The sequence below is a fragment of the Nelumbo nucifera genome, chromosome 6 (genome assembly GCF_055504915.1).
Source record: "Nelumbo nucifera cultivar China Antique chromosome 6, China Antique-T2T, whole genome shotgun sequence".
In the NCBI taxonomy this organism is placed as follows: Eukaryota; Viridiplantae; Streptophyta; class Magnoliopsida; order Proteales; family Nelumbonaceae; genus Nelumbo; species Nelumbo nucifera.
In genome coordinates, this window is record NC_142654.1 from 35,851,341 (window position 1) to 35,868,960 (window position 17,620).

Sequence of the window (17,620 nt, forward strand, 5' to 3'; positions counted from 1 at the left end):
TTTCATTGAATATTTTATTTTATTATTTAATTATATTTTAAATATTTTAAATATTTAATAATTTTTACTAGTTATTTAATAAAAATTTTTAACTACAAATTTCTAGTGGTTTTCATTTAGTTGGTTTGATTCAATTCGGTTAGAACTAAGAACCTAACATTTAAAAAAAAAAAAAAAAAAAACTAAGAACCTAACTAGCATTTCAATTTATCCATTCTTATGAACCGGATTGAACCAAACTAGATGTCATAAGCAAAATGAAACACCAAATATGCCATGACCCATGCCTTTGGTTGTAGTGTGTTTGTTGTCTCTATGTCATTAGTGAACAAAGGTAAATGGGGATGTTTGGTCATTAGTGTTATAGACTAAACATTGGATTTTGATCACTATGATGTGAATAAGATAATGTCACAACACAAAAAGGTTTGACTAAGAGGGGAGGAGAAGAAATCTAACTATTGGGTCGGGTTTGAATCGGTTCAGGAATAGGTGGAATCGGTTACAAATCGATAATAATCAGGACAATATATCTGGAACTAGAGTCAACTCATCGGTTCCGATTCCTAGAACCATAACCAACCTAATTAGTTCATGAACATTGGGTTCGTCGGGTCGAACCTGACCCATTGAATGCCATATTTCTATATAATATAAAATATTATATTATCTATAATATACATATAGTTAAATATATGTGGGTTAAGTTAAGCCCAAGGCGGATTTAAAGTATTAGGCCTATGCCCAACCCTAAAATTTGGGGCTCTAATGAGGGCCCGAGCCTTGACTAGGGCTTAAACACAAATTTAGGTCCAAGAGTGAAATTTTCCAACTCACTAAAATGATCACCCTTATTTTATGGCAAAAATAGCATGATAAGGTGCCTTTAGTACTTTAAAACACATAGGTAGCAAAAAAGTTATGCAAGACCAATCCGTTAGCTCTTAGGTTAGACCAGTTTGGTGGATGGTTTTGGCTTTTTTTTTGTTTTTTTTTTAGTAAATAGGATTAGGTGTATGATCGAATTGGTTAAGGGTTGGGTCATGGTTTAATAATAATCTGACTAGCTGGTCTCGTCCAATTTTCTAAACATTAGTTAGTGTTATAACTTATAAGTTTGATTATATATAGAATAAATAACACTATTTTGAACTATGTAGATTATATATATATTGATTTATTTATATTTTATTTTAGTTTTTCATCTTTCACAAATAAAAAAAGTTAAAAATTACACTTTGAGGCAAAAAAAATTGGTAAAGTGGTTGAAAAAATTTATTAAATAAATTATTAGATATTATTTAATTAATAATTATTTATTTATATTTTATAACTATTACTATATTAATAATTTTGTTATGAATTTAAATAATTTACTTGAATTGTCAATATTATTTTCATTCATAGCTAATTAATTAATTTACTATTAGTGGTTTTCATATTTAGTTTATTATTTTCTATTAATTATTAATTTACTTAAATAATTAAATTAATTTTTGATGATTAGTTTTAATTAATCAAATAATAATTAATACTTATTTATTTCTATTTTAGAAATTATTTTCTTTTTATTAATGTACTTATGAAATTATTAATAATTTAATTTTCTAGTTTAATTGTTATTAAATAGAAGTCATTAATTATTATTGTTATGCAATAGTAATGAGCTAATAATTTGTTAATTATTAATTATTAATTATATTCATTTACTTTAATAAATTCTTAATTATTAATTTACTATAAAAATGTAATTAATAAATAATAAATATTTTAAATGAATATTATATGATTATTATTCATGAAATAGAAATAAAATAATTGTAGCTAAAGATGATTAACTTTTAGCCACGGACAAAATATCCGTAGCTAAAGCACAACTTCTGCTTTTGTAACTTATAGCCACAAATACATTATAACCGTGGCTATAAATATCTTTTAACCACGGACAAAATAAATTTTAACTACGGACAGATTACATTATAACCATGGTTATAAATATCTTTTAGCCACGGACAGAATAACTTTTAACTACAGACAAATTGCCCGTAGCTAAAGCTTAACTTTGTTTTTGTAACTTATAGCCACAGATACTTTATAACCATGGTTATAAATATCTTTTAGCCACGGACAGAATAACTTAACCACGGACAAATTGTCCGTAGCTAAAGCTCAACTTTTAACTATGGACTAATTGTTCGTAGCTAAAGCTCAACTTCTGCCTTTGTAACTTATAGCCACGGATACATTATAATCATGGCTATATAATCTTTTAGCCACGGACAGAATAACTTTTAACCACAGACAAAATATCCGTAGCTAAAACCCAACTTTTTGCCATGGACATCAAATTATCCCTATTATATCCCATGTTTTAGATATGGTTTTTTTTTATCATAGCTAAAGTTCCCTAACTATAACCCCATTTTCCTGTAGTTTATTCTTCAATGATGAAATCATTATTTTTGGTATTATTATCGAAGATATTTCCAAAAACACTACGGGGATATAGTGTGGGTGTGGGACGTTGTGGGGCTGATTTGATCTCACCCACCCCAAAAAAGTAACAAATAAAAATAAAAAGTTAAACAAAAAAATATTGAATCAATTAACAAGTGCTAGACTAGGGGTGATCATTTCAGCCTGGTCCGGCTCGGAAATATGCATGATGTCATGTAATATATAGATATTTAATGTTTTATATATGAGTGACATTGGCCCGAAATCAGGCCCGGTTCGTATAAATTTGAGATAGGATTTATGTTTCAGGTCCGGAATCTTGGGCCGGGCCGGGCCTGGGCCTAAGCTATAGCCCTTATCATAAGTGCAAAGCCCGGCTCGGCCCGGTCCATGATTGCCCCTATGCTAGATAGATAGAATCCTGCTCACGTCCACCTGCCCGAGTCCGGATCTCCTGCCCACGAGAACTCTATCCACGCCTACCCACAATACACTACCCCCGTGAATTGGAAACATCTCCCCTTGCATAATACTATGCATAGGATGAGATGTTCTCCATGTGTGGCTGCGATAAACGTGAACAGAGTTCTTGTGAGCAGGAGATTAGTAAGATAAAGATGAAAAAACTACTTATTTAACAAAAAAAAAAATTTTACAAAAATATTGTTCTAACGAGATTGGTAGAGAGACCATAACACAACGCGGATTTGGTCCTAAAAAATGGGTAATGGGTCCATTCCATATAATACTCTCTCTAGAGCATACTTGCCTATGAACTAACTCACAAGAAAAAAAATAATAAAAAAGAAAGAAAAAAGGAAAAAAAAAAAGAAAGGAGGCTTAATTCTCAAGGCGAAAAATAAGGCTGAGACCCATATCTAGAAAGATATTTCCTTCTCGTTTGTAAGAGTTACAAGGTACAGTCATGGTTTGGTGAAATAACCCAGCTGGAAGTCTGGAACTACTACCAGCAATCTTCCGATTGAATGAACGGTGCAATTCAGTTTGCACGTATTTCTATGTTGGTCTCTTTGATGTTCATGTGGATTAATGCTAATTCAATTAACAAAATTGGCAAAATAGCCATCCCCTACTTGAGATTTTTGAAGGTTCTTTTGTCAGTTTCAAAAATAAATCAAAATAATCTAGTTTGAACATTAATTGATTATTAAAACAGAAACACAGAAAACATGTCTTCATATAATAATCCTTTGTCATGTTTCATAGATCGTATAACCCATTTGGGAAGGTTTCAACTGTTTGGACTGAACTGCTTTGAAGAGATGAGAGTGTGGGTAGTCCTGTAGACAGGAAATCTGGACCCTTGTAGAACGTCTCCTAAGATAGAATGAAGTGATTTACAGGTGGTTTTATATGGTCCATGTATGCATCATTGGATTCTTCATTAAATAATTTTGTACATTCTGGACTGACTGGCATGTGGGTCATCTGGTCCTGTTTTTAACAGAGATAGCAGGTTTGCTTGGTAATGGTATGCATGGTTACTCACATGCAGACCAGACGTACTCCCTTGTGTTCTCTTGCAACATGAGGGCCGCTGATTTGAGGGAACGTCCCCCTCCTTTTCATAAACAGGGTGTCTCTGCTCTGATTGTCTCCTCCTCTTAAATACACAGTACTAGCCCCTCGTATCATATACCATGGTTTTTTAAAATCGAACCGGACAATGAACAAGTCAGAGGTCCGGTTCTTAGGTTGAATGGTCTGGTTGTTCGAATCAAACAGATGGCCTATTTTAACAAAAAAAAAATTAAAATAAAAAATGACCAAATCGTTGAATGGTTCGAACGGTTCGATCGCCTGAGTCAGCAGTTTGCTGACCAAATTAACAGTTTTTGGCGAAATAACGGTTTTGAGGTAAAATGGAACCAGTCACCTGAACGGTTCTCATTTTTTCCAGTTCGACCATTCGATTCGGTCCAGCCTGGTTTTGAAAACTAATGAGGGCGCATTTGGCCTTCCAATGACATCATGACACATGGCATCTCAGAACAGCTAGATGACACCCCGACACCACCTAGGGAATGACTTGCCTTAGCCAAAATGATGGAGTCCGACATGGAAACCTACCTCTGCCGTCGACCTGGTGACCTACCTCCGCCGATCCGGTGGAAATCTAGCTGGTGACCTCGTCCACAACTCAGGGTAGTTTGCAGCATCTTATCCAAGGCCAACCTGTGGTACCTCGTCAATACGACCGAAGTGACCTCGATGAGGAGAGACCTCCCTCGAGAGCTTGCTGACCTGATTGAGGTACAGGTGGCGACCTGCGAGACGTGCTTGCTAACCAATTCTGCATGCATCCCGTCACTCCTGGGTCTCTCGGAAGTTGGTTCCCGCATCAAATGTTTCAGAGGAAACTAAATAAGGCGCAAAGATTGGTCTACGTGCATGACTACTTCGAGGAGTTTGGACCGGTTAGGCACGTCCTCTCGGAGACCTCGGATGCAATGCATGAAGCCCACACCAAACAACGCCTATACAAAGGCACCAACCCTAATGATACAAGGGTAAGCCATCCCAGGTCCTTTGAGCATCCCTTGTCTTGCAGTTCGACTAGCCAACAGAGTAGACCGATGTCCAAGCTGCCCTCCAGCTAGGAGCTTCTAGATCGCGCACCATCAAAAACCATGTCACATACATCAAAGAGACTACCTTGTTCTTGCTAGTTTTCATTTCTCTATTGCATAGCAAGGTCCAAAGTATCGACACATATCAGTTGATACATATCATGCTAACTGCTTCTCAATATGCCCCTTCAGGGATTGTATCGGGCTAGACCATGGTTCGGAAGGTAGTCGAGACTTAAACCAAACCCTCTGAACTAGTTTTGAAAAAAATAAAATAAAACATAAAAAAAACACCAATACAGGCCGATACTTTGAACCTTGCTGCATAGGCATGGGGTAATTCTCAAATCAGAGGAGTAAACTTTTGTGTCAGGTTCAAAATCTTCTTCAAGCAAAAACTGACCTGAAAAGCTAGGTGGTAATTTGGCAAGGTTTTAAAAACCCGCTTTGGTTATTGGTTTTTTGGATCAGTGGTTCAACCGTCCGGTCTGAATGGATTTGTCTGTGATATTTTGAAAAATAAAAATAAATAAAAAAAATTAAAACAATGAAGTGATGCAAAGTTATCCACTGGGTCAAATGGTTTAGTGGTTCAACTGTCTGGATCAACGGTTCACAGGAAAATCAATGGTGTTTTGGAAACTTCAGGGTCAGCTATAAAATGGAACTGGACAATTGACCGATTTCCTGGGCCAAATGGTCTGACCGTCCGGTCTGATCTGATTTTCAAAACAGTAAATTGGGCAATAACCTGATAAACCCGTCAAAAACCAATGGCCCAGTTAACTGTGACCATCGATCCAACCACCTGGATCAGCTACAGTTTAAAATCATGGAGAAAGTAGGGTTGATAAGTTTTGGAAAGAGTAGTCCAGTGGTAATCTTCGGAAACACAGAAAATGTCCAGTGATAAGTTTTGAACGCCTCTGATTGTGTGGTACAAAATGACTTCTATCTCCACCTACTTCAGGACTAACAATTAGTGTTGAGCGAGTGAGCGTGAGGGAAGAAAGCAAAATTGTATTGGAGAAAGGAATGCGATTCAATTCAGTAGTTTACCACATCGAATTGACTGATTTACCTGATCAACCGGTTCAACCATTCACTTCAATAGTTTTCATTCAGATTGTCAGTCAAACTTGGCCCACTTACGACTTACTATACTATTCTCATGTCAAATGGCGTACATCGAATTACTGTTACAACTAATATATTAGGGTGTAAACGGAACCTTAAGGTCAAATCCAACACCCATGCATAACCAGATAAAAATGGCTGATCTTGGTTCTGTCACGGTCGAAGATGATAAACTCCGGCGACTTTGTGCTAAGTCGTTTTCAAAAGCTAAAGCCTTGAAGAGAGTACAGCCAATTATGGAAGTCATAAAGGGGAAACCAACACGTCTGAGATTGGTTCCTTTCACACGCCATGACCATGACAAGACATACTCGCACATAGCTTTCTCCATATAATAATTTGTAGCTGGTCTCGTTTCTATCGGATTGAGCTTCTTTCAAATGGAACTTCTATTCATTTGGTGGAATTAGATGTACTTGGACCTTGTATATTGGCAAATACATTACCCACTTAATTAGTTAGTATAGGTAAAAAGAAGAAGCGTTCAAAGGATTTATTTTTTTTCCTTTTATTTCAAGTTAATTAATTATACATTACGGCCCACTTAAACAGTTAAAGATCCGGTGTGGGATGGTTAAGTGTATATTTAATTTTCTTTTGCAACTTTGATTTCGGATTAACTTTACCGGTTGAACCGGATGTCCCCTGAAATAAAGTGCCTATGACAGTTGAGCTTGAAGGAAGAGGTAGTCTTTGGTCAAGCTAATCACTTGATTCATCAATGATTTTAAAACCCTTTCTTGTACTGGGAACCAGCTAACTAGTATTGGAGTTACAACCATTTTTTATAGGATTTGGACTCATAAACTGTTAGGGTCTGTTTGTTGACTGAGAAAGAGATGAGAAAAGGGAATATTCCTGAATGATTCTTCATTTTCTGTGTTTTTTTGTTGGTAAATAGTGTTTTGGGATAAAAAACGAGAGGGATGCAGGATCCCAAAATGAAGTGAGCAGGACCGCACCAAAACAGTGCGACCACAGTGGGAAAAGAAAAAGCTAAGAAAATTTAGCGGGCTTTGTTAGAGCAAGAAGCATATCTCCGGCAGCTTCTCTGTCCATCTCTCTGAAAGGTAACACAAGATCCATGAATATCTCTTTCTAGCGGTCTTGTTCTACCCTTTTTTGTTGTTTTTCAATCCATGGTTCCTTCTTCCCCAACCCCATGTTTTTCCCCTTAGTGGCTGAAAGCTCAACCATTTTCTTCATCGTCTCCGGCAAAGGTTTTGTCAAAATAAAATCACACTCTCCACAAGCATGCATCCATGTCTAAATCTAACATTTTAGCCACATTTGTGTACATCACTGAGAGTGTGAGGTTTGAAACTTCGAATCCAATAGGCTTTCTTTCTGTCATTACTCACTCTTTTTCTCTCTCATTTTTGTAAGAAGTGAAATGCTGAAGAATGAAATTGGTTTCACTGATTTACTATTTTTTTTTTCGAGTTTCAGCCTTGAGGAGAGATTTACGAAGAATCCAAGTTTCTCACTCTCATCGGGTATAGGATACAAAAGGAGCCAGTTTTCCTCCTAGGTGAAGAAGCTTCCACTTCCGCTCCAGCTTTGGACAACGCTTTCTGTCTGTAGTAAGAAAATTTTGACATTGAAGTTTTCCTCTTTTCAATTTTCTTTTGCAAAACAAAATTCATAAATCATCTTTTGAAAACATGAACTGCATTTGTTTTGTCTTGAATAAAGTGCTCATGATGGGGTTATTCTAGTTCCAAAAAAATGTGTTATGTATAAGACACCAGATGACATGCAACCTCAGCTTTTGCTTTCTCTGTGAAGCACTCCCCTTTCCGTTTCTCCCCTTCACTGTATCACTTACCATTAGCCACCTCTGCTCCTCTTGATCTCTGAAAAAATGGCCTCAGGTATAGCCTCATTTATCAGAAAACACACAGATATAAGTTCAAGAAAGCTGTGGGAAAACATGGGTTGATACAAAAACAAAAACAAAAATACTGGTTGTTACAGTTTGGATTATTTCTCCTCTCTTATTTCAATTGTTATTTTCTTTTGTAATGCAGTGTTATACTGTGTGGTGTGATACAGGGCCTTGTTCTTCCTTCAATAGACATTTTTTATGTTTATATTTCTACATAATTTTAGTGCTTATTATGTTTTCTTGGATCTTAACCTGTAAGCATAAGTTTACCCATCAAAACAACACACACACACAAAGAAGATAAAGATCTTAGTAAAGCTTTTAGAGCTTCAGATTTTTATGGGGGCTACAGAAAAATTAGTTTCAGAAGAGCAGATGAAGTGATTCAGAAAGTATAAATGTCAATGTTGATATGCCTGTCCCTCCTGATCCAGTTATCCTCAACCTGTGGTGGTGTTCTCCAAAATTACACTGTTCCAATGATCTATTGGGGTTACTCTCCCTGAAAATGAAAGCAAAGTCTTGCTCTCTAATCTGTCCTCCCCGTGGAAAGCTGGAAACTCCCTTCTTTCTCACACAAAAATGTTAAATATAGCTCATGAACAAAAATACCATACATGAATTCTGAAATGAGACTCATTCTTTATCATGCATATGAGTATGCATGCATCATTATGATGATTTGGCTATCAAAAAAGAAAAAAAAAAGTGTAATGTGTGCTTTCATGTAGCTTTGATTAATAACAGTGAAGGAAGTAAAGGAAAAGGACAAACAGGTCACTTACATTTACAAGCTTAATAATATTCGAGTCAATGCCTTGATATCATTAGTAAGCATTTAGATGGATATGGAATTTGGGAGTTAATGACTTCAAGAAGGGTGAGTTTTACTTGAGTTATTATAGCAGTTTTTTTTTCTAATCCTATTAGGCTCAGGCCAAGCATGCATCAACCATCAATATGACTTCTATTTTTATTGACATTATCTGATATGTGATTTGTGAGCTTATTTTCTTAGTTGGAGGCTACCCATGCAGCGCCTTACATGTATTAGACAGCAGATGACATTCTAAACAATTTGTAGTTGAGTTTCTTTTAAACACTTGTACAAGTCTACATGAGATAAATATATACTTGCAACCTGAAATCAATATTCATATGCAATAAATCCAAGATAATATTACCATAGAAAAGCCAGTGTATGACTTTTTGGATGAAATAGGTTATTTAATGCAAATTCTTTGATGTACCAACAGGTCAAATAATGGAGCAATTTTATTTCCTAGTAGTTTCTTTTATGAATGCAAGCACATGTTTTTTATGGATAAATACATTGAATAGACCTATGAACAAATTCTATGATGAATGAGCAAGTCCAAATAATGAAGCATTTCTTACTCTTAGTAAAATTTTTTCTATGATGAATGAGCAAGTCCAAATAATGAAGCATTTCTTACTCTTAGTAAAATTTTTTCTATGATGAATGAGCAAGTCCAAATAATGAAGCATTTCTTACTCTTAGTAAAATTTTTGAATGAGCAAGTTTAATAATACTATCATGCCACATGGCAAGTTTAATCGCACGTGTCATACATTTGAGTGATGCAAGTTGTCATAGAAGTAAATTATATGCATTTTTATAATTGAACATGATTTTTCTCATATAAATTTTTTTGCAAAACAAACACTGGAAAGTGGATTTTCTCACAAAAAATTTATCAGTAAACAAACGCATTACATCTAAATGAGAAAATAATTTTTCCTCTTCTCATCCCAACCTTTCTCATCCCATCCTTTCTCAGCCCAATTTTCCCAGCAATCAAACAGACCCTTAGTGTTAGTGAAAGAATTTCTCTTTTCAATGTATTAGAGAATTCTACCAGAAAAAAAATGTATTGGAGAAGAAAACTGTATTAGAGGTCCATGCCACCATGTGGCTTAGAATGGACGTTAAAGAAATTTGTCGATGACCCGAATGTTGGGATCAATGGCCTTATCTAAGAGGGGCCGAATTGTGTTGAATTCTAAAAAAGAAATATTTGAATTCAAATTTGAATTCTTTGATTATGAATCAATGGAGTTCAAAACCCTTTTCACTGAAACTAAGCCCTCTTGATAATAAAATCAAGATGTAATAGAATAGAAGCTTAATCAATTTAGTTCAGTAGTTAATCAGGTGGTTACTTTTTTATTAACACAACTGTTGAACAAAAAATCTACAGCTACCAAAACAAACAAGCAATATGATCACATGAGCGACAAGGGTTAGCAATCAACAAATACAAACAATAATATAATGGAGACTGCTAACAAGATGATAGCGGGTAATGATAAATGAAAACAATATAAATCTACAACCTACTATTCAGTCAAGTGGTTCTATAATTAATTTAGAGGACTTGTTATAATATGATGCATGAGACGAGAACTAGCTATCCAAGTATAATTAACTTAAGATTTTGATGGTGCTCAGATCGCCTATGCTCCTGTTAGATGACAGCTCGGACAAAGAGATGTTGAGGTCAGGAGACGATCTGCAAGACAGATGAAGTCAGAGTACCTGAGAGTTTGGACCCAAGCTGGGCACTACAAAGCTTAAGTTAGTAGAACTGATGTTCACCCAAAACCAGGGCTAGGCACTACTTAGGAATGGTAAGGTTCCCATAAGGAACTTCAACCACCTGATGTCCACCCAAAACCAGGTCAGAGTTTGGTCCACAGAGTTAATAGTCAAGGACATCCTTGAGCTCATAGCTCGGTATAGGATTTACACTTCACCCCCAAGTATCCTTAGGAACATGAAAAGGGGGAAGTCTGTGTCTTCAAGGAGGCTTTGAAGGCTAGATTCAAATTTACTCTTCACCCCTTCATTCCCGAGGTCTTAAACTATTATGATATCTCCTTTGCTCAGCTTCATCTGAAATCCATCAGGACCATGGTCGGCAACATCTCCTTTTGTCATGACGTCAATTTCCCCTTGACCATCTAAAACTTTGTTGGCCTCTGCTAGTTGAAGAGGAACCCCAACAAAAAATATAGTTATTACCTGTCCTACCACTCCAACTATAAGTTGTTAGGTGGTTTCCCTTCCATGGTGTCGACCTTGAAGAGGAAATACTTCTTCCTAGAATGTGACAGCGGGTGGCCCTTCACCTCAGAGTGGAAGATGGACCTTAGGGATGTTGGTGAGGAAACCTTGAGTGAGCATTTGCAGCTGAGGGTACAGGTCCTGGTCAACAGGTCGTGGTACTTTTCTTGTTAATTTTGCACTTTGGTAATTCAGCTCAGTTCAATTTACTTGTGTAGGAGACATGTCGGGAGTACCAACCTCGAGGCTCTTCCAGGCCATGAAAAAAAAGAAGAGGAAGATAGTCCCCAATGAGACTCCTCAGGTTACAACCAATGAGTAGGTCAAGCAAGTTGTTGCCGAGGTCATTAACATCATCGAGGATGAATAGCAAGAGGCCGCCACTATGGAATCTAGCAGCGTCCGAGCTCCTAAGGAGAGTCACCCACCTCCTAAAGTCGAGGAAACCAACACTTTGGAGGCTAGCTCTAGGGCATGGCACTCAAATGATCCTAGACCCAATGACAACGCTGGAAATGAGTAAGGCTGCTATCATCCCAGAGGAGGTGGAGACATAGGCTACGTGGAGGCTTGCTTAGGTCGGTGACAGGATACATCACCACCTCATTGTGGTAAGTAGTCTTAAGACCCTAATGTTCATTGTGTGCTTTTCCCCTTCTAATCCTCTTGGGGTTTTCTTTGCAGGCGAACTCCTTAGCACACACATTGATGGGTTAGGTCAAGTAAGGTTACTATAGCGCGAGGCCTTGACGAAGGACCTGGAGGAGTCCCGAGGTTGCTTGGAATGGGCCTCCACACTTGTCTTTGAGCTGAAACACGACTTGGAAGAGGAGAAGGTGAAGGCGACCTTGCTAGTGAAGAAGGTTGTTAAGAAGGCCACTAAGCCAAAGCAAAAGGAGACTGAGCTCACAGAGCGAAGGTTGAAGTTCTCCAAGGAGATCTGTGCCACGAAGGCCAAAGGCGTTGCTGAGTACCATGCCTCTCAAGAATTTCATAAAGAGATGGTGGACTTTGGTGCTAGTGCATTCCGTCAAGTCTTCAAGCCGTGTCATATGCTTGTAGCAACTCTAAGCCTAGAGTTTGACCTGGAAAAGTTGAGGAGCTCGGCCTGCAGTGCCGAGATGATGGGCCAAGTTAACCAGAACCCGATTCCAAGGAGGAAGAAGGAGAAGACAACGTAGACAAAGAAGCTGTTGACATCGAGGAGATACAGACCGGGGGTGATGATGTGCTTTGAAATGATGAATGATCATTGTCTCTTTTCTTGAACCCCCGTACATACATCATGTATCCTGAGCCTTCGAGCTCAATTTTCTACTTTGTTGTTTTTGTTCTTTCTTCTTCTTCCTTTTTTATAATAGTGATGTACCTTCTCTTTTTTCACTAAGTTGTGAAAGTTTGCCTTCTACCCCATGTGCCAAAGTGTTTTCCTTTCTTGCACCTTTACATTTCCTAAGTTGGTAAAACATTCTATAAATTTAGGGCCGACACCTTGATCTAGATTGGAATAACAACCTCTATCCCAAATGTCAGGTTGAATGGCGTTTCGCCAGTGGTCGTTATACTCGTTGTACAATATGCCCAGAGAACTCTATGGAGCTCATCAACCTATAGACCCTTGTCTCAGGAGAGTTAGGCCTCCAAGCTCGCAAGATGGCCCTATTTACTACCTTGGCTTGCCCATTTTCCTAGAGGTGCACGACCGACATGAAATTCTGTTTAATCCCCATCTTGTCACACCAATCCTAAAACCTGGTGTCTTCAAACTGCTTCTCATTGTTCGATATCAGCACCTAAGGTAGTTTGTATTGACATATGATACTCTTGCAAAAGTTTTGTACATTTCAAGCCATGATGGTCACTAGTGGCTCGACCTCCACCCACTTAGTGAAGTATTCCATTGCCATGACCAAGTACCTCCTCTGCCTAGTTGCCGAGGGAAGGGTCCAAGAATGCTTATCCCCCACTAGGCAAATGGCCATGGGCTGGTGAGGTACTGCATGTCGGTTGTGGGCTGTTGAGGTATGTTGGTGTGCCTCTAGCACCTATCACAGCGCTGCACGAACTAGACCACTTTGGTCTTCATGGTTGGCCAAAAGTAGCCTTGTTGGAGGGCTTTATGAACTAGCATCCTACCCCCAAGTGTTCACTACAAAGACCTTCATGGATCTCGTGGAGTACATATTCTGCCTCGCTAGGTCAAAGGCAATGCAAGTAGTGAAGAGTGAATGGCTTCTTATACAACTACTTGCAAATATGACGTAGCGAGCCGCCTTGTGCTCGATCTCCCAAACTGTATTTTTGATTTGATGGTAGTGCTCCACTACACAGATATTTGAAGATTGAGTCCATCTAGCTTGGTTCTGTGATTTGCATATGAGTGACTTCCTCTTTTGTCGGCCTCTCTATGCTGGGGTGTAGCAAATCTTCTATGTGGACCATCCACCTCGAGTTGTCCATAATGCTAACCAGCTTTGAAAGTGCACCAGCTTGGGCATTCTCAGACCTTGGTATCTGGTGGATGGAGAACAAATCAAACTACCTAATGAACTCTCAAATCTTTACTAAATACTTGATAGTTGCAGTCTCCTAAGCTTTGTAGTGGTCGTTCACCTGGTTCACCTCAAGCTAGGCGTCACTGCATGCCTTTAAATTCTTCGAGACGACTTCCTATACAAGTGACAAGCTGGAAATTAACACCTCATACTCAGCTTCGTTATTCGATGGCTGAAATCCAAAGTAAAGGCCATATTATCACCTCGTCAGGCCCCAACAAAATCAGCCCAACTCTGCTGCCTCTTTGGTTGGACGAGCCATCTACATGCAAGATCTAGGGTGTAGGAAACTGTGGACCCTACATTAAGAGTAGTCATGTGACACTCTAAGATGTACTTAGATTCAATTGATTAGGATCAGCTTTCCTAGTAGGATAAGCTTTATTCTATCTTATCTTGGATTAGTAGATTTAATTGATTTGGATCAGCTTTCCTAGTAGGATAAGTTTTATTCTATCTTATCTAGGATTAGTTTTATTTTAATCTTATCTTTTATTGCCATGTAAGTATTAAAGTTCTTTTACAATTAGGAAACTATGTATATAAATTAAGGAGTGGGGTGACTGTTTTAAGCACTCCAACCATTCTCTTCTTTCAAAGCTTCTCCTACGAGTGCTCCTTCTCTATCTCTCTTATTCTCTTTTATTCTGTTCAAAACCTAAAGAGTCTCTATAGTCTTGTACGACTACTTGGTATCAGAGCCAAATTTAGGGCTTCTCATGTGAGTTTGATCCAGCCGACCACATGAGAACTGCCTAGAGCTAGAAGAATAGAGAAAACTCCCTTCGGCTGATTCTTGGAGGTTATCTACAACAATAGTCCAAAGATTGGATCAGATCTTTGATAACCAGGAAGAATCAGAGGAAGAGAAGAGGATCAAGTCAAGTCTTGATCAAGACTACAGGTGGTGATCAAAGTTTTAGAAGAATTCTGGTTCAAGATCGGTTTCTTCTATTCAAGACTGGAGCTGATTATCACGATTAAAGCTTCTCAGAATTTTCTGGTAAGTTTTCAAGCCTTACAAAAATCAGCCAGCAGCAAGGATCTCTTGATATAAGAGGTATGGTTAAGAAAAAAACCCTTCCTTTCTGCATTTTTTTAGGGTTTAAGGGAAAACCCTCAAGTTTCTGGGCTACTATTGCTTCAGGGAGGTAATCAGATTTGTCTCCCTTGTTTTTTCCTGTGCTCTTTGGAAGATCTAGTAGTTCTTTTTTAACAGGATTGATACAATTCAGCCTCAATAGGTTGACTGTCACAAAATTAGGGTTTTTGAATCAGAACCCTCCTGTTATCTGCTATAGACCCAATAGGCCGATTGGTATAGTAATTAGGAAGCATTCTAATGGAGTTTAAAAGCCAAGGGGAGGGTGTTTTTGGGGCTGGTTCAGGTAGCATGGTTGAAAACACATTCCATATTATAATTGTAAAGTTTGATGGTTCAAACTCCTTAGAGTGGGCCCAATCAGCCATGATGGCCATTGGGGGAAGAGGAAAGCTAAACTATTTGTTGGGAGATGTGAAGGAACCAACCAAGGAGGATCCCACTTATACTAAGTGGATTCAGGAAAATTATTTGGTGATGATATGGCTATGCAACTCTATGCAACCACACATCAGCCGAAATTACTTATGGGCAAAAGCAACTAAAGAAATTTGGGATGTTGTGAAAGAAACCTACTCTCATCCCCTTAATGTTGATAGGGCTTATGAGCTGAAATGTGATGTCAAAAATCTCAAAAAAGGGGAGAAACATGTCTCTATTTATTTTTCAACCCTAAAATCCCCGTGGCATGAGATTGACCACTTTGAGACAATTGAATGGGAGAGTCAGAAAGATGCACAGACTTACAAAAAGCAGATTGAAACTAACAAAGTTTTTGAGTTCTTTGCTGGTCTAAATTCTGAATACGATATTGTAAGACAACAACTATTGACAAGAGAAAGTGTGACTCTATCTCAAGCCTATTCCCTAGTGCATAGTGAAGAGACTAGGAGAAAGGTTAGGTTACAGTAACAACCTTTTGAATCTGCCCTGTCAGCAGTTAAACCCAAGCCAAGGGGAGATAAGGAAAGGGATATGAAGAAATAGGCTAAAAAGGACATAATTTGTGAACATTGCAAGAAACCTAAACACACTAAAGACACTTGTTGGAAGTTGCATTAACATCTAGTTTTAGCAAAACTCAGAAAACAAAAAGGGTAATGCCAATATGCCTGTCAACACTAATAGTGTAGCCTCAACGACTTCAAGAGGTACCCCTCTTGATACCCTAGCTGCTCTGACACAATTAGAAAGTGAAGTTAGTAATTCAGTATCATATCCTCAGCCATCATTAGCTCCTTCAACCTCATATTTTTCTCAAATAAGTAATCGGGCCTTAGCTTATCATGCTTCAGCTCCAGGTAATATAGAACATTATTGGATAATAAATCCAGGAGCATTTGACCATATGACTGGCTTGCCATCACTATTCTCTACCTATCGTTTATCTTCTGGTAAAGACAAAGTGTCCATTGCTGATGGATCCCTTGTTCCTATTTTTGGCAAAGAAGACATCAAGTTGTTTAATGCAATTTCCTTATCCTCTATCCTGCATGTTCCTAAGCTTAATACTAACTTGCTCTCAGTTAGTAGCATTACAAAAGGGCAAAATTGTTCAGTAACATTTTTTCCTAATCGATGTGTTTTTCATGATTTGGAAACAAGGAAGGTGATTGGGACTGACCGTGAGACAAATGGAATCTACCTACTTGAAGGAAGTGCTCATCAGGAAGATAGTGAAACTAAGAAATCCTTTGTTTCTCAATCTGTTGATTAGGTGATGCTTTGGCATAATAGATTGGGCCATTTATCCTTTCAGGCTTTGAAAAGTTTGTTTCCCAGTATTTTTGAATCTGTCCAGATGATTAGTTTGAAATGTGAAAGTTGTGAGCTTGCAAAACATTATAGGACTACCTATTCATTAAGTAATAACAGAAACAATATTCCTTTTGAAATTGTGCATACTGATGTTTGGGGACCCTATCATACCACTGCCATGGGGAGTACAAATATTTCCTATTATTTGTTGAAGATTACACTCGATTTTTTTGGGTTTACCTTATACGTTCTCGAGATGAGGTTCCAGCATTAACCCAGATATTTCATCAAATGATTTTAACCCAATTTGCGGTCAAAATTAAAATTTTTAGATTAGATAATGCAAAAGAATATTTTGCAAATCCATTAGCCTCCTACATGCTTGATCATGGGATTATTCATCAGAGTACCTGCCCACATATACCACAGCAGAATGGGGTTTCTGAAAAAAAGAATAGACACATATTGGAGGTAGCCAGAGGCATTGTGTTTACCTCAAATGTGCCTATACATTTCTAGGGGAATGCTGTTCTTACAGCTGTTTATTTCATCAATCGGATTTCCTCACGGGTTCTTGACATGAAAACTCCATTTACCCTTTTATACCCTGATAAAGAATTGTTTACCATTCCCTTCAAAACTTTTGGTTGCACTTGTTTCATTCAAATCCTAGGCCCTCATCATTCCAAATTTGATCCCATGGCTTCCAAATGTATTTTCCTTGGTTATGCCCAAAATCAAAAGGGATATTGTTGTTATGAACCGATTTCTAGAAAAAGATTTATCTTAATGGATGTCACATTCTTTGAGGATAAATCTTATTATCCAAGGGTTTCTCCTTAGGGGGAGAATAGTGAAGCCGGGAGTAACTCATCGAAAGTTCCTTTTCCAATCCCATTAAGTGAAGAATGATGTAATGGGGAAGGATGTCAAAGGTGCAAGGATGTAAGAGTCTATCACAGACGATGGAGACAGGTCGATTTTGGACATTAGTAGTGTAGGCCAGTCCCAGTCCCCGCTACAGATCTAGATCCCGGTACCACA

The 17,620-nt window shown here is 37.9% G+C and overlaps 1 long non-coding RNA gene across 1 annotated transcript; it reads left to right on the forward strand.

Annotated features, from left to right (window-relative positions):
* Positions 1 to 6,880: 6,880 nt before the first annotated feature.
* On the forward strand, positions 6,881 to 12,642 carry LOC104608773 (uncharacterized). The gene is made up of 3 exons (XR_002023284.2): positions 6,881 to 7,255; positions 7,635 to 11,772; positions 11,846 to 12,642. It is a non-coding gene; the product is annotated as an uncharacterized LOC104608773 (long non-coding RNA).
* Positions 12,643 to 17,620: the final 4,978 nt, after the last annotated feature.